This window comes from Amborella trichopoda, chromosome 10, assembly GCF_054954075.1.
Source record: "Amborella trichopoda isolate Santa Cruz 75 chromosome 10, AtrichopodaSantaCruz75HAP2 v2.0, whole genome shotgun sequence".
Classification (NCBI taxonomy): Eukaryota; Viridiplantae; Streptophyta; class Magnoliopsida; order Amborellales; family Amborellaceae; genus Amborella; species Amborella trichopoda.
The window spans coordinates 16,333,561-16,354,049 of record NC_142345.1 but is presented as its reverse complement, the minus strand read 5'-3'; the positions used below and the strand labels follow the sequence as shown (position 1 = coordinate 16,354,049).

The 20,489-nt window shown below is 35.2% G+C and overlaps 2 long non-coding RNA genes across 2 annotated transcripts; one reads left to right on the top strand and one right to left on the bottom strand.

Moving 5' to 3' along the window:
* The first annotated feature begins 772 nt into the window (after window positions 1-772).
* LOC148780067 (uncharacterized) lies at window positions 773-8,434 on the top strand. The gene is made up of 3 exons (XR_016042694.1): window positions 773-2,531; window positions 2,719-2,802; window positions 7,441-8,434. It is a non-coding gene; the product is annotated as an uncharacterized LOC148780067 (long non-coding RNA).
* A 5,006-nt stretch (window positions 8,435-13,440) lies between these two features.
* LOC110007672 (uncharacterized) lies at window positions 13,441-15,688 on the bottom strand. Its single transcript, XR_002281729.2, has 2 exons — window positions 14,705-15,688; window positions 13,441-14,481 (listed from the first exon to the last, which is right to left on the bottom strand). It is a non-coding gene; the product is annotated as an uncharacterized LOC110007672 (long non-coding RNA).
* Window positions 15,689-20,489: the final 4,801 nt, after the last annotated feature.

Here is a 20,489-nt window from a genome sequence, read left to right as displayed (position 1 = left end):
ATCCTCCTTGTTTGAGCTGCCGCTTGATTAGCAAACTATTGATTCAAAGGCTTCTGTTAGCCTGAGAAAACCACATTAGATATGAGGGGACTTTCATCTAGAAGTAGATGCTTCTACACTTCATGCTTCCACATTTAATTGAGGTGCAGCAGTTCAGGTTGCAGAGGTTTGGTTCAGGTCCTTTTATCGAAAAAACAATGCCTTGACTGGCATCCTAATCTCTTTGGTCCGAAGTTTCATTCTGCCAGTACTAAAAGCGTTACCTAAGTGGTACAAGCATAGTTTAGATGCTGATCATCCTCCCAAATGTGTCTGTGTTGCTTTGTGCTGCCTTGATCAGTTTTCAACAACTGGGCCAGAGTCCACATGGAATTGGCCAAGGGACTCAGCCTCGGCTAGCTGCCGAGCCAAGAACCCATGTACCCACTCAGGTACATGGGTTCTTTGTCTCTCACTCACTCACTCTAAAAGTGGGACAGATCCTACCTATTTTTCATCTTTCTCCTAGTTTCTAAAAGGGGCCAGATCCCAATCCCACTTTTCACCCCTCTCTCTCTCTCAAAGGGAGGCGGTTCTATCCCCTTTTTGTCTTTCTCTAAAAAGGGGACAGTTCTGCCCCCCCTTTCATCTCTCTCTCTCAAAGGGAGGCGGTTCTATCCCCCTTTTTGTCTCTCTAGAAAGGGGACAGTTCTGCCCCACTTTCATATCTCTCTCTCGAAAAGGGGGAAAATCCCCCCTTTCAAGTATCTCCCTCCCTCTCTTTGAGAGCGGTGACTATCTGGCCCTAAGAGCGGTGACTACCTGGCCCCCTTATTCGTCTCTCTTTCTCGCTCTCTAGATCCGCCCTCTTATTCATCTCTCTCCCTTGCTCTCTCTATATATGAAAGGGTGGAAGAAATCTGGCCCTGTTTTCCTCTCTCATGTAAGTGGTGCTTTTTATCCCCTTCCTCCTGGATCTAGTGACATAATGTTGGCACCTAACGTTGACAAACTGGTTTAGGAGGAGAGACTTCTGCTACAATTCCCTCGTTGTTGTAATCTGCAAGGCCCTAAGCTAAATTAAGTAGCTATTGACACTGTTACCGAGTTATTTCCTGAAGTCCCTTGCACATGTTCTAAATTAGGTTGTCTTCCTATGTCTGAATCTGGTGAACAATACAATCCAAGATTAAACGTAACTCATTTCTTTTCCTATTCAGTGGGCATCTATTTGCTTTGATGTTCAACATTGCTGATGGTTATAAAGCGGCGAGGGTCTTATGAAGGCAACCCTTGGTTTTGCAATATTCAATTGATTGCTGATGGTTACGAAGTGGTGAGGGTCTTATGAAAATCTTATCCAGTAGTGATTCTGATCACCTGGGCAACTTATAAAATTTTGAGTAGTGCTTCTGCAGTTATATATTACAAAATTGTTTGATATCCAGATCTGCCTATGTCTAGTATTCTCTGCAGCCAGCAATTCTTCCTTGTCTGTGATCAGTGATTCGATGATAAAAAACTTATGGACGAGCTAAACATACCCTATTAACATTTGAGGGCCGACCCAGAGTGTGTGACCTTCCTAAGTAGAACATGCTATGCATCTCCAACCAAAGTAATTGGACACCACGCAAGTGTATCAATTTTTATGGGCATCCATAGGGATGGAGCATTGAATTGGGGGTTAAGTTAGAATTGCTGTCTTAAGAATTATAATTGGAATCACAATTCTAGTTGGGGTTGGGTTTGGGGTTGGGGTTGGTTCTAGATTGAGGATGCCCCAACCAAGACCGTACCGGGTCGAGGTTATGTGCGCATAGATCTGACCCCCTTTCAAAGCACAGACTCAAGTTCCAAAGAACGAATATACATACACATATATAGGAAAAACCTATGGAACGCCAATCATTTGGTGGCCTCCATAGAGTTAGTGGGCTTCCTGCATTCTGTTCAAATTTTTGGAATGGATGGTGGAGATTCGACCATCTGCCTAAGTTTGCAGAGGCTCCTTTTCATTCACTTTCTTCTCTCCTCTCTATCTATCCGTACTCTCCATCCCTCTCAACGCCTCTCTCCTCTCTCTTTCCCCCTCACCTTCAACCCACTCCCACAAGTCTCTTCAAGTTGCAAATCTCCCCAAGAGAATACCACACCACTCTTAGGGCCTTTTCACCTATTATAGCAAGGTACTCTTTCTTTCTCTCTCTCAGCCCAATTTCTCAATTTTGCTCTAACTTTACCTCTCTTTCACATGGTTTCTCTCTCTATTTCCTCAAACTTTTGGGATCCCTCTCTTTCTACACGTAATCGCTCTCTCTCTTTCTCTGCTTCCACTCCTCTCTCGTTTCTTTTCATCAACCCTCTCGCTCTCTCGGCCCCCTAAAACCTCCATGAAACTCAACCTTCTCCTTCTCATGCTACTCTCTTCTCTCCGATTATAGATAACGCTCAGGTCCTAATCCCTAACCCTCTACAATTAAGAGAAAGCAAAGAAGGAAACCCTAATATAAAAGCTGCCCATTGCAGCTGGATCTCTCTCCTTGGCACAGGTAACTCTTTATGTATCTCTCAATATGCCGCTCTATATGATGTAACTCTCTTCCATGGCTATTTTTTTGCAATTTGTTTTTGTTTTTTTATTCCTTTTTTCCTGGTTCAGCCCTCTCCCTCATTCTCTCTCTCTGTCCCCCCAATCTCTCGATCTCCCTCTCACATGGTTTCTCTTTTTATTTTCAGGAGCATGACTTCCTTTGCAGATTAAGAATTGGTTGGCCCATACCTCTAAGCTTCTTCTCATATTTTTTGCATGAACATCAAAAGGCCAGCTCACACTATCCTTTTCTCATCACTCCACCTCTCTGTTTGGCATTTACTTTTTTTTTTTTTTGTTAGGTAACTGTTTGTGTCATTTTCCACTTCTCTGTTACTCCTGTTGTTTAATTTTCCTTTTCTTCTTATGTTTAATGAACTTTTGCTGGGTAATACTATTTCTTCTCTTTATTCAAGTCTCTGTTTTCTTCTATCGTTTCAGTTTCAGTTTCTTTTCTTCTTGTCGTTGAGCTTGAGGAGCCTGAACGTATTCTTGAAATACATTTGAGAGAGAACTTTATTATTGTTCTCATGTTTAATTGTTCAATTTGAACTTTAGCTTAAAGTTGATTATAGCATAGTAACGATGATTTTTTCCTGGAACCTCTTGGCATTGTTTCAGTATTTGTTGTCATGGATGTTGAGGTTATGTGGCTATTTAAAGTTCTTATGAGAGCATGTAAAACTATGACTGTAGTGTTGTGATAGCTCCAGTGGGAACATAGTCCAGATGGATTGTGTGCAATGGTCCAGGGTGGTGAAGCATCACTGATGCCATGATGATGTTGTGACTCACCTGAGTTTTGACGGGTTATGGTTCAAGTTGATGTCTGAAAACATGTAGCCTTGGGAATTTTTTCACAATCAATAAAGGTTTTTGGGTATCCTTTGATGCAGTCAAAGTTGTGCCCACGGTGGTTCGCCAAGGGACTGGGTGTGACCCCTGTGTGCGATAGTTGGCCGGAAAGGACAAAGGCCAAATCTTCATCATTACCATCGTACGGCATGTACACTAGATAGTCGTCTGGGATGCAGCTCTCTAGGTGAGGGTGTATTGTGTAATGTGCTGAATAAATGTCTCCCAGCAATACTAGACTGTGTTAGAAGGACTCATGAGGTATTGTGCTAGAATGGAGCTTGAACTCGTCATATGGAAGGAATATATAATCTATATGGTTAGGATCATGTCTTATTCATTTATAGGTTAACTTTGATAGTCCAAGCATAAATCCCCTGGAAAGGGTTGTAGGTCATGGGAATTGTTGGATCAGTTTGAGAAGATGACAGTGAGATGCGATTTCTAGAAGCGATGGAGTCCTCAATATATATGTGATATTCCTAACTTTTTGGATCCAATTTCCATCAAATCTTCTTAAATATGTTTATTTATGTAATTATGTTTTAATTATATTTTAGATTATTAAAATGATTTTTTAGATCTTTCTGGATATTATATTTTAATAAAAAATTTAACTAATGAAAAATTAATTTTCTGGATTTATTTAATTAAGAGAGTTACTAGTTTTTTAAAATTCTTTTTACTTATCTAAATTTTCTTTACGGTGCGGGGACCCATTAGGACTTTGGGCCCACCTCATTTGAGCCCATTAGGTGGGGGTGTGAGGCCCACATAGCTCACCATGTGTGGGACACCTCACATTCCATTCTTTCTTCTTAGTGTGTGGCTTGTGATGGAAGCCACCTACTTGTTCTGAAAATAAAATGAAGGTTTTATGGAATAAGGTTGATTGATTTAACATAGGAAGGTGTAGAAATTAATAGAAATTAGATTTATAAATACATAGTATTTTCTTTATACAAAATATTTGATGGGAATAGAGTTATGGAAATAGACAGATAATCAGTGTTTCAAAAAGCACTAGGCGGCCTAGTAAAAACATTTTGGGGGTTTTCTCTCTCTAAAATAGGTTCTAATGTGTTTTAAGTTTCAAATGAACCTAATTTTCACCTTTAGTATTAAAAACATGGCTCAAAAATACCCTCAACGAGGGGCATATCCGCCCTTGGGCAGGGCGCAAGCCCTAGGCGGGTTCAGGCGGTGCCTACGCGGGTTCCGAGGCGTCTAAGTGGGTGTTTAGGGATATCCCTTTTTTCGTGGCGCCTAAACCTGGGCAATGCGCCCAGGCCCCAGAACCGCCCAGGCGTTGGGCGGCCCACTTTTTGAAACACTGGGGATAATGGTTCTAGCTCATTTATTAATCATGATGACTGATTTAAGGAATGAAATTCTCAGATCTTTTCATCCCACAAGTCTCCAAGATTTACAGTTAATATTAAATCTCCTAATGATGACAAAACCCTAGACCTCAAAACCCTAGTCTCCTCTCTATAAATATTCTCTTTGAGGATGTATTCTCTACACTTTTGAAATCGGATTGGCCTCTTTCCCTCTCACATTGGAAGGTATGCCCCACTCACTCTCTCTCTCTCTCTCTCTTCTCGTTAGGGTTTTGAGTTACTTTTGAGCTTAGAGTAAACCCTAAGGGGCACGCCCAAGCCATTAGAGGGTGGTATGTCCTAGATTAGATGATACTTGTGTTATTTTCTTGTGCTATGAGATTTGTTCTATCTCATGTCATGCTCTTAAAAGGTTTTGCCTAGGCTTCCCGAATTATGAGACAAGATTAGGACTAAGATCGTGTGTGCCATTGGTGGAGGAGACCCAGTGTGGGGTGTACGAAGTCCCTAGGGATAACGTAAGGCAAGGTATTCGGTAAATCTAATGCCTTAATGTTTCTTGATTCTTCATGCATTGTATTTTGTATAATTATATAGAATATTAATGGTGTACAAGAAAAGATCCTAGAATGTATTAGAGTATACTTTATGAATAAATTTTTAATTTTGAACACCTGTAAGTGTTCTAGTTGTTATGAATAAAAGAAAGAAAAGAAAAAATTTAACTATACATACTTAGCTAAATCACATTGTCCTACTTTCATTGGTGTTAGAACAGATCTCTTGCAGCTATATTATTTTTGTTTTTGCTGTTTTTGTGAGTTTTGAATGATAACTTGGGAGCCAATGGCTTTGTGGGCAAGCAATGCACCTCTAGAAGATTTATTGGCGTTGAACACTGGGAGACACTCTGCAGATTAGGAATTTTTGTGTTTTTGGTGCACTGTTATGGATCAGAGGATGAGGTATTTTTCTTGGGGCCTAATATATTTGTATTTTTTGTTGCTGAGAATAATATCTCCCTTCAAAGTTTCATCAGAAGATCATGTGGGGATTGACAGTTATGGACTCATCATTATGGGGTACTAGTATTGATCCCACATAATCTAGGAACTGTGTATTATGTTCCGTGAATTTGTTTCAGCAACTAAATAGTTTTATTTTTTGGAGAGGAGTTGACCGTTATTCACTCATTTTTAGTATACTTTCAAACAAAATTGTGAAACCCCTTGTGGATTGAGAGATATGGTTATTTTATTGAAAGTTACTAAAATCTATTTTTTTTCTGCAATTAAGGCTGTTTTTGTGACATGAATGACAATTTTATATCCCTTCTTAACAGAATGTTGAGGCCCATACCAAGTTTTTCTATTGCTTTTTTAAGTCTACTTTCTAACAAACAAAAACATAAGAGAGAAACTCCATAGAAATTTGTTACCATTTTGAGTTTACTTTTGAACCAAAAATTTTTGAAAGGGAAAATCCATGTGGGTAGAGAGAAAAGGTATTTTTACTAGAGAGTGCTCATCTTGGAATTCTTTGGGATTCACACCATGATATAAAATTCTTTTGTGATGTGAATGTCACTTATTTATTTCCCTGTTAAAATATATTATTTGGGATTCACACCATGATATAAAATTGTGGTTTTGAGTCTAGTTTTCAACAAAAAAGTTTCAAGGGAAACTCTCTGTGGATTGAGAGAAGATTTTTTTTAGGGACATTCATCCTGACTTTTTGTTGTATGAATTATATTTGTGATGTGAATGTCACCAGTTTATAGACTCACTGAAGATTTTCAATTGTATGAACTGTATTGTGATGGAATATCACCAGTTTATAGACTCACTGAATGATGTGATTTGGGACTTGTACTGAGCATGATTTTGTATTTTTTAGCCTATTTTCATACTCAAAGAAATTTTGTGAGTTAAGAGATATCATATTTTCATCAAGGGATGCTCATCTTCTATTCTGCAGTAAATTGAAAGGTGTGACGTCTTTGTTACATTTTTTTTGTACTACCTTTGATCGGAAGCCTTTTCAGGCTCATTCTAAGTTTTATAGTGTGACATGAGTATAATTTATGACAATAAAACTTCAGAGAGTGGTCATGCAATATTAAGGAGATATGACGAGGGTGCTTAGTCTAAAATCTGCAAAAAGACGAATTAAACACAATATATGTAAAAGGCATCTTGTTTCTCTTCGTTTTGGGCATAGAGAGACCTCGTGGCAGCCTAGATATCCCAAGATCAGTGTCAAAATCAAAGGTGTTACCTTTTTCTCAGTTATGGCATGGAGAAGAATATTTGCACATTATATGAGTTAGGGAGAATCCAAAGGCCGAAGAATTGGAAGCTTCTTTAGATAATGTGCAAATGATGACCAAGTGATTCTCCATTAGTTGTGTGCTCTTTTAGGACCATAAAAGTACATCAGCAATCAAAAGCCATGATCAATAAAAGCCCAATACCACACTATACGGCTCGAAATATGAAATCTATCCCACATTATATGGTTAGGTCATCTATCTCTCTCTCTCAGGTTTTCAATTGGGTTTCCCCATCTCTCTCTTTGCCCCCAATGTTTAGTTGGGTTTTCTCTGCTTTATTTATTTGCAAAGTTTCTATTACCAATTGACAATATATATGTTGTGATTTTCCACAGAGCTATGATGAAGAACCCCTCCCCAATTACAGTCAAATACTATTTGAGGAGCGAAGGTTATCCCAGAATTGGGACACCACAGACGTCGAAGACGACAATGCAAGAGAATTAGAAGAAGAAATAGCTGATGAGACGGATTGATCAGAGATGCTTTATCATCCAGTATATTCATCAGAGAACAACACATTTATTCTCATCAGAGAACAACACATTTTTTCATCTGTGAAACCCTCTACAACTGGTAACAAGTGCAAGCCTGCAACTGTCATGAGTGAGAATGAGATTCCAGTACAATTGAACACAACCCAAGTGAAGAAGGTGAAGTCCATGAAGGTACGGGCCCAGCATCTTGACAGCTCCAAATGATTTTGTGATTGGGTTTATCAAGCAACACTTCAAATTGGGTTCTTTCTATTTCTTTGATGGGTTCAGGTTTGTTTATGGTCCATAGTCTAAATTGGTCCAAAATTATATGTGGCCCAATTGCAGAGTATGTAAAATGCTACCCTTTGATTTATGTATGGTTGGCGTCTGGGAGGTTGGGGTGTCTTGATAACTAGAAGGTTGAGCAAGTTGTTAGGCATTTATTTTAACTTTGGAGGTTAGATGTCAAGAGTGTTGGGATATCCATAAAAATTTTGCCAATGAAGACGTCAATTATGTGTCATTATGCAAAAGGCTTTTGAGGTTTGAGTTCCAATTGCAGAGTATGTAGAGTGGTGCCTCGTGGGTTTTGGGAACATGGGTTGCTAAAACTTCTTCACCAAGTTTGATACAAAATTGTTGGAAACCTTGGGCTATTCTTTAAGAGGAAATTGCTTATGGGAAGTTACATTCTCCAAAGAACTCAGTCTTATAAGGAATCAGCCTAAAGAATTATGAAATATGGATCAGTACAAGCAGTCTATTGCTGGTTTTTCTATGTTAATGAGAAATAGTCCTCTCCTATTTTTTATTGATTAATGATAACTCTAGTTTGTATTCTTCTTGATGATACTTTATTTTGTTAAACATGATAACCATATTGTTCAATGCAAGGTTTAGAAAAAAACGTATCGGTGACTCGAATCGGTCACACCCAAACCCGTGTTGGATCAAAGAGTTGGTGGATCGGATCGTAGAATCGATAATTTTTATCTCAAAAGTTTATCAAAAAATCTCTATAATTCTCTAAAAATAGTGTTATTTTAGTTTCTAAAAGAAAATAGGAGTCGCGCATTATGTATTTTGATTACTTTGTAAAAATAGATGGATACTGAGATGCTATTTTTTTGTCTGGATGTATAATTAATAAATAAAACACAATGTTTAGTTATCAATATATAATTATTAATTATAATAAACATGATTCAAGAATTTCGATATAGCAACTTAACACAATTTAAAATCATATCAATTTTTTATTGCTTTATAAAATAAGTTATTGTAATAATAACAAATTAACAATAAATTATTTGTTAATATTTGTAAAAGTTCAAAATTATTATTTAAAAATACAATCTAGATGAAATATGAAATAATATAATCTATATAACAATAATAATTTGTTAAATAACATAGCACTTTAATATATTAAATTATGTGATGTTTTAATGTATTTATAGTGATAAAAAATTCCAATATAGCAATAACAATTTTAACATACTTATATTAAATTAGTTAACAATTTTTGTATAATTATATTCATTCAACATAATAATATTAAATTAATTTTAAAGTGAGCATATTCATATAACTAAAATTTTATAGTAGATTACTAAAGAAAGACACGCTAAAGTATTTGGTTGGGGGTCTAAAATAAACAAAATTCAGAAATTGTACAAGATATGAAAGATAGGAAAGTAACAAAATAGGCAAGTGAATATCGCGTATAATTATCACTTCACCGATCCGCTTTTTTTAATAAGTTTTACATAATCATATCCATTCAACATAATAATATTAATGTTATTTTAATGTATCCATATTCACATAATTATAGTGACAAGTTTAACATAATTATATTGAGTTATTAGCCTAAATAAAAACAATTTCATATAATTATATTAGTTCTTGTAAATTTTTATGTGTAATTTTTTTTTTTTTTTTATTTATGTGTAAATTAAACTTAGTTATATGTACTTTATTTTAATAAATTATAAAAAATAAAATTAAATATAAACAAATATATTTTGTAAACCATTATTTTTATAGATGATAGTTTCGTTTATAAGAGAGATATTAATGAAATCGTCACCCTTAATTATGTAGCATCTTTTGTCAAAGCAAAAGAGATTTCCCGGAAGAAACAGGCATATAAAAGTTAGTAATGCATAATTCTCTCCTATGTAAGTGACACGCGGGAGGTGGCCATTGCAAAAGGTGGGCAACTAATCGTGGCCCCATGTGTTGGGTTTGTGCCTTCTAAAAAAAGTGGGCTGCCACCCATGTGATTTTTAATAAGTCTTGATGTTTCAAAAAAAAAAAAAATGTACCTCCTCTTATTTAAAGAAAAAAAATTATTAGGCAGTTTGGAAAAAAAAAAAAAAAAGCAAAGAGGTGACGTGTCCGCTTTATGATGTTATCGTATGTGTCATCTTTAAGCGATTTCGTGCAAAAAAAATAAAAACGGCCCGATCCCGTTTTATGGATGGATCTAGAACGATTTGATCGATACTTGATTCCGAATCGGGCCATCGATTCTTTAAACATTAATTCAATGTGATTTGTTATAGTTCATAGCAACGGTTTAAAAAACGGATCGGTGATACGGATCGGGTTTCCAAAAAACCGATCCGGATCGGCAAATCGACCATCCGGATCGAGAATCGGGTGAATCGGTCAGAATAAAGTTTAAAAAAAATCCGAAAAAATTATTAAAATTCATTATAAATATAATTTTTTAGGAATTCAATAAGAAATGAGGGTACTCCATTAAGAATTTTCATGTTTTTGAATGAATATGCGAATATTGATATGTTCTTTCCCTGCATGAACCACCATTCAGCATTTAATTTACATCACACGAAAGGATAGATATAGAATTATCATGGAATAAGTATATCAACATACATGGACTACAATAAAGCCTAAAATTAGTAACATATGATCTAAAAATAAAATGATAGACGACGTTATTGTTCTTCTTGGTCACGTTGGTGCCATTGATTGAATTTGTTTAACAATTCATTGATTCGATCTAAAAACGAATCATTGATATTAGCAGGAGTCTGACTATTCCCAAATCCCTGAGTGTTAGTGTTTTGTTGTGTTCCCAATCAAAAATCCCCGAAGATTGTCCATCCTTCATGCTCACCTGCATTGTTGCTGTTGAGACTCGATATGTGAATAATATGGCTGGGATAGGGTGGCTTCAGAATCATCATCTCTCTCATTTTCTCTTTGAATAATATGGATTAAAAAATAATGATAACAAATTTTCAAAAAAATCGATCATAGATTAAAAAAACAAAATCACAAATTTTCAAAAAATTCTATCAAGGATTACAAAAAAAAATTCGATCATGGATTAAAAAAAAAAAATCACAAAGTTTCAAAAAATTCTATCATGGATTACAAAAAAAAATTCGATCATGGATTAAAAAAAAAAAATCACAAATTTTCAAAAAATTCAATCATGGATTACAAAAAATTCGATTTGGATTACATAAAATTCAATCATGGATTACATAAAATTCGATCATGGATTACAAAAAAAAACAAACAAAAAAAAACAAAAAATTCAATCGTGGATTACAAAAAAAGAAAAAAACAATTCGATCATGGATTACAAAAAATTCAATCATGGATTACAAAAAACTCTATCATGGGTTACAAAAAAAGCAAAAAACAAAAAAATCGATCATGGATTACAAAAAAAAAACAAACATTTCGATCATGGATTACAAAAAAAAAACAAACATTTCGATCATGTATTACAAAACATTCGATCATGGATTACAAAAAATTCTATCATGGGTTATAAAAAAAAAAAAAAAACAAAACATTCGATCATGGATTACAAGAAAAAAAAACAAACATTTCGATCATGGATTACAAAAAATTCGATCATGGATTAACAAAAATTCTATCATGGGTTACAAAAAAAAAAAAAAAACAAAAAATTTGATCATGGATTACAAAAAAAAAAAAAAAACAATTCGATCATGGATTACAAAAAAATTGATCAAGTATTACAAAAAAATCTATCATGGATTAAAATAAAATAAAATAAAATTAAAAAAACCATACGGGACTCGCGGATTCCGTACAGTGAATCGGCGAGTTACTGTACAGAATCGTCCGGTTCTCTCTAGAACCGAACGAATCCCGTTTTTTTCGCCGACTCGATCCGTCCATGGCGATTCCTGAGTCGAACCGGGCGAGTCCGGTTTGACTCGGCGTTTTTTTAAACACTGGTTCATAGACATCCCCATTCAAAGTCAAATGGAGGAGTTTGATGAGATGGCATCCCCTAGCCAAACGGTGGCTTTGATATAGCATCTCCAATTGAGAAAAACAATGATTGTGTGAATCTAGGCCTTCATGAGGTAGTCTTAGCCAAACGGTGGCTTTGATATAGCATCTCCAATTGAGAAAAACGATGATTATGTGAATCTAGGCCTTCATGAGGTAGTCTTTTGTTGTTTGGATTTTCATATTTTATTTGATTTTTTCTTTTCATTAATGCCTTACGACTTGGTGAACAATAATACTCATATACATGACCAAAATTTATAGTCTCTTAGTTGTTTTCTCAACTTGAATAATTTACCAGTGCCATCAAATACAACCCTGTCCCGAATACAAACGATTGGTACCAGTAGAGTTCCTTATGCAAATCAAATATTTTCGAGTGATAAAATAGCTTGTGAGTTTTATTGTAACTTTGCGAGGGATTGTGGTTTTCTAGTTCGAAAAGATAGAAATTATGGAATGGATGGGCAAAGTAGAGGCATTCCAAGAAAGTATTATGTTTGCAATCGTGCTGGTTTTACTAAGCCTAGAAGTGGAATAAATGGTAAAAGGAAGAGAAAAACATTACGAAGTGGGTGTCCAGCACTGATATATATTTGTCAGGAGATGATCTCAGGTATTATGCAATGGAGAGTGGCTTTGTTTAACAATGAGCATAACCATGCATTACTATACCACAATGAACTGCGATACTTACCAGCACATCGTACCATACCAGAAAGCATCAAAGATCGAATTGTAATGGTTTCAAAAGCTGGGGTGTCAGTGAAGAGCATAATGAGATTCTTAGAGTTTGAGTTGTGTTGAACCGGGTCATTTGCCTTTGGACCTAAGAAATTTTCTTGCTTTTATTAGGAATATGGAATGCAAAAATGACGTTTCTGAAGTTCTTATGCTCTGTAAATAATTGAGAAAGAAGGATTTTGATTTTAAATATGAGGTGAAGGTAGACCAATTTGACCATCTTGAGCATATTGCTTGATCAAATGGAACATCGGTTCGATCATACGAACTATATGATGATGTTGTGGTATTTGACACAACCTACCATCTAAATAGCTACAAAATGCCATATGCAATATGCGGTTGGCTTACATAACAATGGAAATACATGTTTCTTTGGAAGTGTTTTATTACGAAATGAAAAGGCACAGTCATTTTCTTGGGCTCTAAAAGTAAGTACTCGAATGATGTTTCTCATAACCTATGCAAAACCATGTCTTATCTCTTGAATTGCTAATATATATGATGCTAACAAAATGTTGCACTTGCATACTTTTTAGTTTCATGAATGGAAAGGCTCCACATCCAATATTGACATATCAGGACATGTCATTAAAAGTCGCAATTGAAAGGGAGTTACCTTGCACCAAACATGCCTTTCGTATTTGCCACATTCATTCCGAGTTACCTAGTTGGTTTAATGGTCCTTTGGGAGATCGATACCAATCTTGGAGACAAGAATTTCATAGACTATGTAATCTCGAGACAATAGATGGTTTTGAAAAGGAATGGTTGCATATGGTCAAAGAATATAACTTGGAATTTGATAACAATATTCAAAATTTGTATTCACATTGCAAGCATTGAGCATTTCCATATTTGAAGAGCTCTTTCTTTGATAGGATGACTACTACTGCTTGTTCAGAGTCAATCAACGCCTTCATTCAAGAATTCGTGAGCGTCCATACACTACTGAAGGGTTTTGTAGAGTAGGTTTACAACATCAATCCATTTCAATTTGGTACTCAATTTCTTACGTCTTTCTATCTCATATTGCCTTAATTTATTTGACTAGAACTTCTTGATTTTCATAATTTTGCAGGTGCCGTTGCTGTTGATTTGAGAGATCAAGTTGGAGAAGAAAAAACAATGGAACACAAGTACTACAACGTGCAACTCCTCCATTACTAGGGTCTAACTCTAGAAGCCTTTTGAGCTACTCTTTGAGCAATCGCAAGGTTACCCTGAATCCTACAAGCATTAAGTAGGCTTCCCAAAACAAAAGCATCCGGTTTCATGGGCATGTTTCTTATCTATTCCTCAGCCTCAACCAAGTGGCCAGCCCTACCCAATATATCAACCATACAGCTGTAGTGCTCAACTTTAGGCTCGATATCATACAGTCATCATCATTGAATCAATATCAAAATATTGGCGACCCTCTTCAACCAAACATCCATGACTACAAGCCGTTAGAACCCCAACAAAAGTAATGGCATCAGCTTTTAGTCCAGTTTTTGCGTCTCTTCAAAGAGCTGTATAGCATTTTGGCCTTGACGACACATCGAGAAACCTCCAATCAAAGAAGTCCAAGTTAAGACATTCTTCTTAGCCATTCCCTTAAAGACCCTCCAAGCACTATCTATCAATCCACATTTTGCATAAAAGTCCACTAATGCTGCACCTAAAAATATATCTACTTCTATCTTTTCCTTTTCGATATGCAAATGAACCCATTTCCCCATCTGTAGAGCCTCCAAATGTGTACAAGCTATTAACAAGCTCATCATTGTCACTTCATATGTTTTCATTTTCAAAACTTGCACATCGCGAAAGAACAAGGCCTCCTTGTAGCCACTATCCCTGATATACCAATTGATCATGGAATTCCATCATTCATCTCATTAAAAATTTTGCAGGCAATAGCTAGAATAAAATTAAGGGAAAATTACTAAAAACACCCCAAATTGTACTTTCTAAACACTTTAACCCCACCTTAATTTTTCCTCACTAAAATTTCTCAAAATTTAGCCAATCTCAAAAAAATTGAAAAAAAAACAAGTTTGCCCTTCCTTTTTTAACCTACCAATTTTACCTCCGGCACGTATGGAATGCACTCTGGAGAATAGTTCACTATTAAATAGGCAGTCCGGCACATGTAAAACGTGCTCCAGCATCTTTAGAATTCCCTCCGACAATTGATGAACTCGCTCCAGCGAATAGTTGACTGTAAAATAGGCACTCCGGCACTTGTAAAACGCACTCCGGCACCATTAGAATGCACTCTGGCATTTAGTGAACTCACTCCAGTGGGTAGTTCACTGTCAAATTACAACTCCGGCACTTGTGAAGAGCGCTCCGGCATGTGAAGAACATTGAACCGGCAGTTTCCTCCCTGGAAATTTTGCGGTCCGGCGATTCACCGCATCACCCCGGCGATATGCTTCCTAGAAACACAAGCACTCCGACGAATACACTGAAGTAGTCCGGCATAGTTGAATATGGCTACGTCAAATAGTTCGGAGTTTTGGAGCTTCAATTCGGCAATTACGTTCCTAGCGGGTCAGTCCGGTCATGTCTCTGAGCGGTCCAGCAATTTGTTTAATGTGCAGACCGGTGATTTGTAGTATAACTCCGGTAATATTACTATTGGAGTTGGTTCAATCCGGTGTTTTAGATATTCGATCCAGCATATTGTTGTCTCATAAGCACTCCAGTAGTTTAGAAACTCAGTCCGGTGAAAGGTTTATTGGGGTCTGTCAGAAGGATTTGGTCGTACGTTCAAGGTATGGGAAGGGTTGTTTTTGTCAAACAAAATATACCTTTTTCAGTTGAGGGGTATTAGTTAGAAAATATGGTTTTTACCAAAAAGAAATGAGAAAAGATTGGGGTGGGGGTAAAGTGTTTAGAAAGTACAATTTGGGCTGTTTTTAGTAATTTTCCCTAAAATTAAGCTCAATACCATTGCTCTCTATGTATTCATGAACTTGTTTACCCAATTCTAAGTCTCCAGACTTTGTGCAAGCCATCAATACATTCACTAATGCAAATTCATTTGGGCTCGCATTGGTAGAACCCATTTGTCCAAAGAGATCCAAAGCCTCCTCACTCATGTCCATTTCCGCATACAAGGCAATCATGGTAGTCTTTATTGATCATTTTATCAAACACTTTGTGTGCGCTTTCCAAACCATCGCAGTTTGCATACATATTGATTGAGTATTTTGCACATATATATCCTCTTGATAACCCAGTTTGAAGACATGGCAATGGAACATTTTTCCCTCTTGATAAACCCAATCACAAAATCATTTGGAGTTGTCAAGATGTTGGGCCCGTACCTTCCTGGACTTCTTCACCTTTTTCAGTTGGGTCGTGTTCAATTGTTCTGGAATTTGATTCTCTCTCATGACAGTCGCAGGATTGCACTTGTTAAATGTTGCAGAAGTTTTGCAGATGAACAAATGTGTTATTCTCTGATGAATACGCCAGATGATAAAGCATTCTGGTCAACGGGCTATGTTTCTTTTTAAAGGTTAACTCTGTCTCATCAGTTGTTTCTTCTTCTAATTCTCTTGCATCTTTTGTGTTCAACGCAGTGGTGTCCCAATTTTGCGATAACATTCGGCCCTCAGATAGTAGTCGACTGTTATTGAGGAGGGGTTCTTCATCATAGCTCAGCGGAAAATCACAGCATATAGACTTATCAATTGGTAATAGAAACTTTGCAAATAAAGTTGAGAAAACCCAAATAAAACATTGGAGGGAGAGAGAGATGGGGAACCCAACTGAAAATCTGGGAGAGAGAGAGATGATGGGTAAGAGAAAACGTCGGAGAGAGAGAGAAAGATGGGTAAGAGAAAGACACAGAGGATAGAAAAACCAAATCAGGCAGGTTGTGTTTTCCGAGAGCTGACACTAAATCCGGCTGGTGCAAGAGTTTCAGGTGTGAAAAGGAGCTGAGGAAGTTTTTGGATACTCAAAATGAGTGGGAGAAGTAAACCCATGCCCCAAAAATAGACTTTTTTAATGCCCCCAAAAGTATTTTTTTAAGGGTGCAATTGACATACGGCCGCCCCCGTAGGTGTAGAGGTAGGGTGCCCTTCAAATTTTATCATGATATATAGTTTTGATGTAAAATGTTATTACGATTATGTCATAATATATTTTTATATCTAATTATAAAATTTTAAATTTAAAAAATGGTTAAAATCAAACAGATCTATAAGCATATGAAAATATTGAAAATTGACGGTGTAGATAATATGTTGTAAAATGCACTATTTCTAAGACTTAAAATCGTTTTATTTTTCATAGTTATACATCACGATGTCGAGATGATCAATCAAAGGGTTTTTTAACATTAAAACTACCTTTTCCAATGGATTTTTGAGTGGCATCCATAGTTCTACATTATAAGGTAGCATCCTTGTATAAACTTTTTCCTTTTTATAATAAACGAGAATGTCCACTACAATTTTCATTGCATCCATTTTGTTGGGAAAATTTATATAAGATTGTAACCTTAAAATGTAGAATTACATATCCACCTCAAAAATCTATCGGAAAGGTTGTTTTAATGATGAAAAACCCTCTATTTGATCATCTCGACATCGAGATGTATGAATATATAAAAATAATGTTCTTGAGTCTTAGAAATGGTGCATCTTGCAACACATTATCTAGACCGTTCATTTTGAAGATTTTCATATGTTTAAAGATCTCCTTGATTTTAACCATTTTTGGAGTTTAAAAATTTCTAATTAGATACGAAAATAGATTTTAAGATAATCATAAGAACTTTTTACAACAAAATTACATATTATGATAAAATTTGGAAGTGCGCCTTAATTGGATTGTTTAAGGTTGCACCCTTATAGAAACCGTACCTATTGCGGTGGTTTTTAAGTCATAATTTGTTGAGTAGCATTCTAAATTGCTCCATCGATATATATATATATATATATATATATATAGCAATGATCTAATGCAACAGTTGTATCATAGTATAATGAAAAGCCCTTCTAGAAAACCATGTTTGTGGTATTTGTATGACCTCAAATTTTGCATACACACTCTCTTCATCTCAATAATCAATCCCCCCCAAAAACAAATTTCAATTTGAACCCTCGATATAGTCAAAATGAGTCCCCTCCAAAAGCGAATCTAGACCATGCAATTTGTGAATTTAAAGATCTTAGCCTTTATAAACTCAAAATCAGTGTTTTCTTTACTAACATTGTTCATCTAATGATAATAAAGTCATCCAAAAGAATTGGAAATGAAAAGATCCTTCTAAGACCTAGATCTAAGCATCTCACCAAAATGAACGACCTATGTTAATTGGGCTAAAAAATACTTTCTAGGTTGTGTTTTTTTATTTATTTTGTGATTGTTCATCAGAATGAAAAGATTGTATATTTAAAATTTTGGATCAAACAAATGGTTATAAGATAGTTTTTTAAAGCTATTGCATCGTATTACTATACAATGGTTGCATGAAATCATTGCACATATATATATATATATATATATATATATATATATATATATATATATATATATATATGGAAAAGTTTATATAGAGCCGAGGTTCTAAACAATCAAATTTGAACCTACCTCATATATCTTCAAATTGATCATTTCGACATCAATATGTATAGACATGAGAAAAAAATGGATTTCAAGTTTTGGAAATAGTGTATTTTGTATTGTATTTTTGGACCGTTAATTTTCAAGATTTTTATGTTTTCATAGATCTATCGATCTACACTCTTTTTTAAGCTTTAAACTTTATAAATGAATATAAAATATAGTTTAAGGCTATCACAAAAATTTCCTATATTGAAACCAAATTTCTAGATACTATTTGAAGGTAAGCTCTAATTTGATTGTTTAGAGCCTAGGCTCTATACAAACCACAACCATATATATATATATATATATATATATATATATGTTTGTTAGGGTGCTCATGCTATAGAGTATTTTATCATACTGAACAAAATTAGACACTTATGTGTCTTTGCTTTATACATGGAGTTTTTTATAATAAGGGTATTTTTGGTCATTACAAGGCCCGTAACATCATCTACATGGAGTATGACATCACCCACATGAAGCATTAAATGCAACTAATTTGCTCCATGAGGGTGATGTGAGACCCCCATGTAGATGACTTCATGCCCTTCCTAATGATAAAAAATACCATTACTAAAAAAAACTTCACGTAAAAACCAAAGGTATATAGGTGTCCAAATTTTTGTTGAGTACAATGGTAAATTACTCCATAGTATGAGCACCCTATATATATATATATATATATATATATATATATGTGTGTGTGTGTGTGTGTATGTGAAAAAAGCTGGGATTAGCCCACTAGCTCCTATGAACATATGAGCCCAATGGCCCAGATTGAATTTAGGCGTCGATCTGATGATCACGGATGTCCGGTAGTTCTTGAATTTATTCTTTTTTTTTTTTACAAATTCAAATCACTTGAAATTTTAGGCGTGTGTTCATCAAAAATAAATGAATATTAGAAAAATATTAAAAAATATCTTACATGAAATAAATTGACCAAAATACCTTCGAAACGTTTTGTGGAGTATTTTGGTCTTTTTTTTCACAAATAAATTGACCGGACATCCGTGACAATCAGATCAGCCCAAATTCAATTTGGGCCGTTGGGCTCATATGTTCATATGAGCTAGTGGGCTAACCCCAGCTTTTTCCTATATATATATATATATATATATATATATGGAAAAATATCATATACGGCCATGTACGTACTGCTATAGTAAACGTCCAACGTCTTAGCTTGAATCTTCAATCTAGGCCAATCTGACGGTCACGACCTCATTTCGTGTTTGAAATTTTAGTTTTTATTTTTACAAATTCAAATCACTTAAAATTTTAGGCTTGTCTTCTTAAAATATAGGCGAATCTAATAAAATTATCAAAAAAAATATTTTACATGAAATAAATTGATCAAAATGCCCTTGAAATGTTTCTGGAGAATTCTGGTCAATTTACTTTTTATGAATTATTTTGTGATGTTTTTATTAAGTACGCATTAATGAGAAGAACACACCATTAAAATTTTAAGTAATTTGGATTTGTAGAAAAAACAATTACAAATCAAATACAAAATGAGATCGTGGTCGTCTCGTGATCGTCAGATCAGGCCATATTTAATCTAGGCTGTTGGGCGTATTCTTACAAGTACATCCGTCGACGTACCGTAGCATCGTCATATATATATGGGAAATAGATGTTGTGAGCCCAAGTGTGTACTGCTACAGTAAACACCTACGGCCCAGATTGAATCTGGGCCAATCTGACGATCACGGATGTTCGATAGTATGTAAATTTTTTTTTTTATCTAAAAATTCAAATCACTTGAAATTTAGGAATGTATTCTTCAAAAATAGGAGAATCTACAAAAAATATCAAAACAGAATTTTACTAGAAATAAATTGACTAAAATACCCCCAAAATGTTTCAGGGGGCATTTTAATCAATTGTTTTTTTGCATATTATTATTTTTATATATTTTTATTTGGTGTACCATGATGATAAGAATACACACTTAAAAATTCAAGTGATTTGGATTTGTAGAAAGAAATTAAAATTCAAGCATTTTAGACATCCGTGAGCATCAAATTGGCCATAGAATGGCCCAGATTCAATCTTGCGTATTCACATATGGGAGTATGGACGTACAACAGTAACTCTCATATATATATATATATATATATGTGGAAAACTCTTCTCAACACCTATAGGAAAAAATGAACAGTAATTTTGCCTACTCTCATCACCATCCAAACTTTATCACACGGTCACAATCGTTTAGTAGTGTT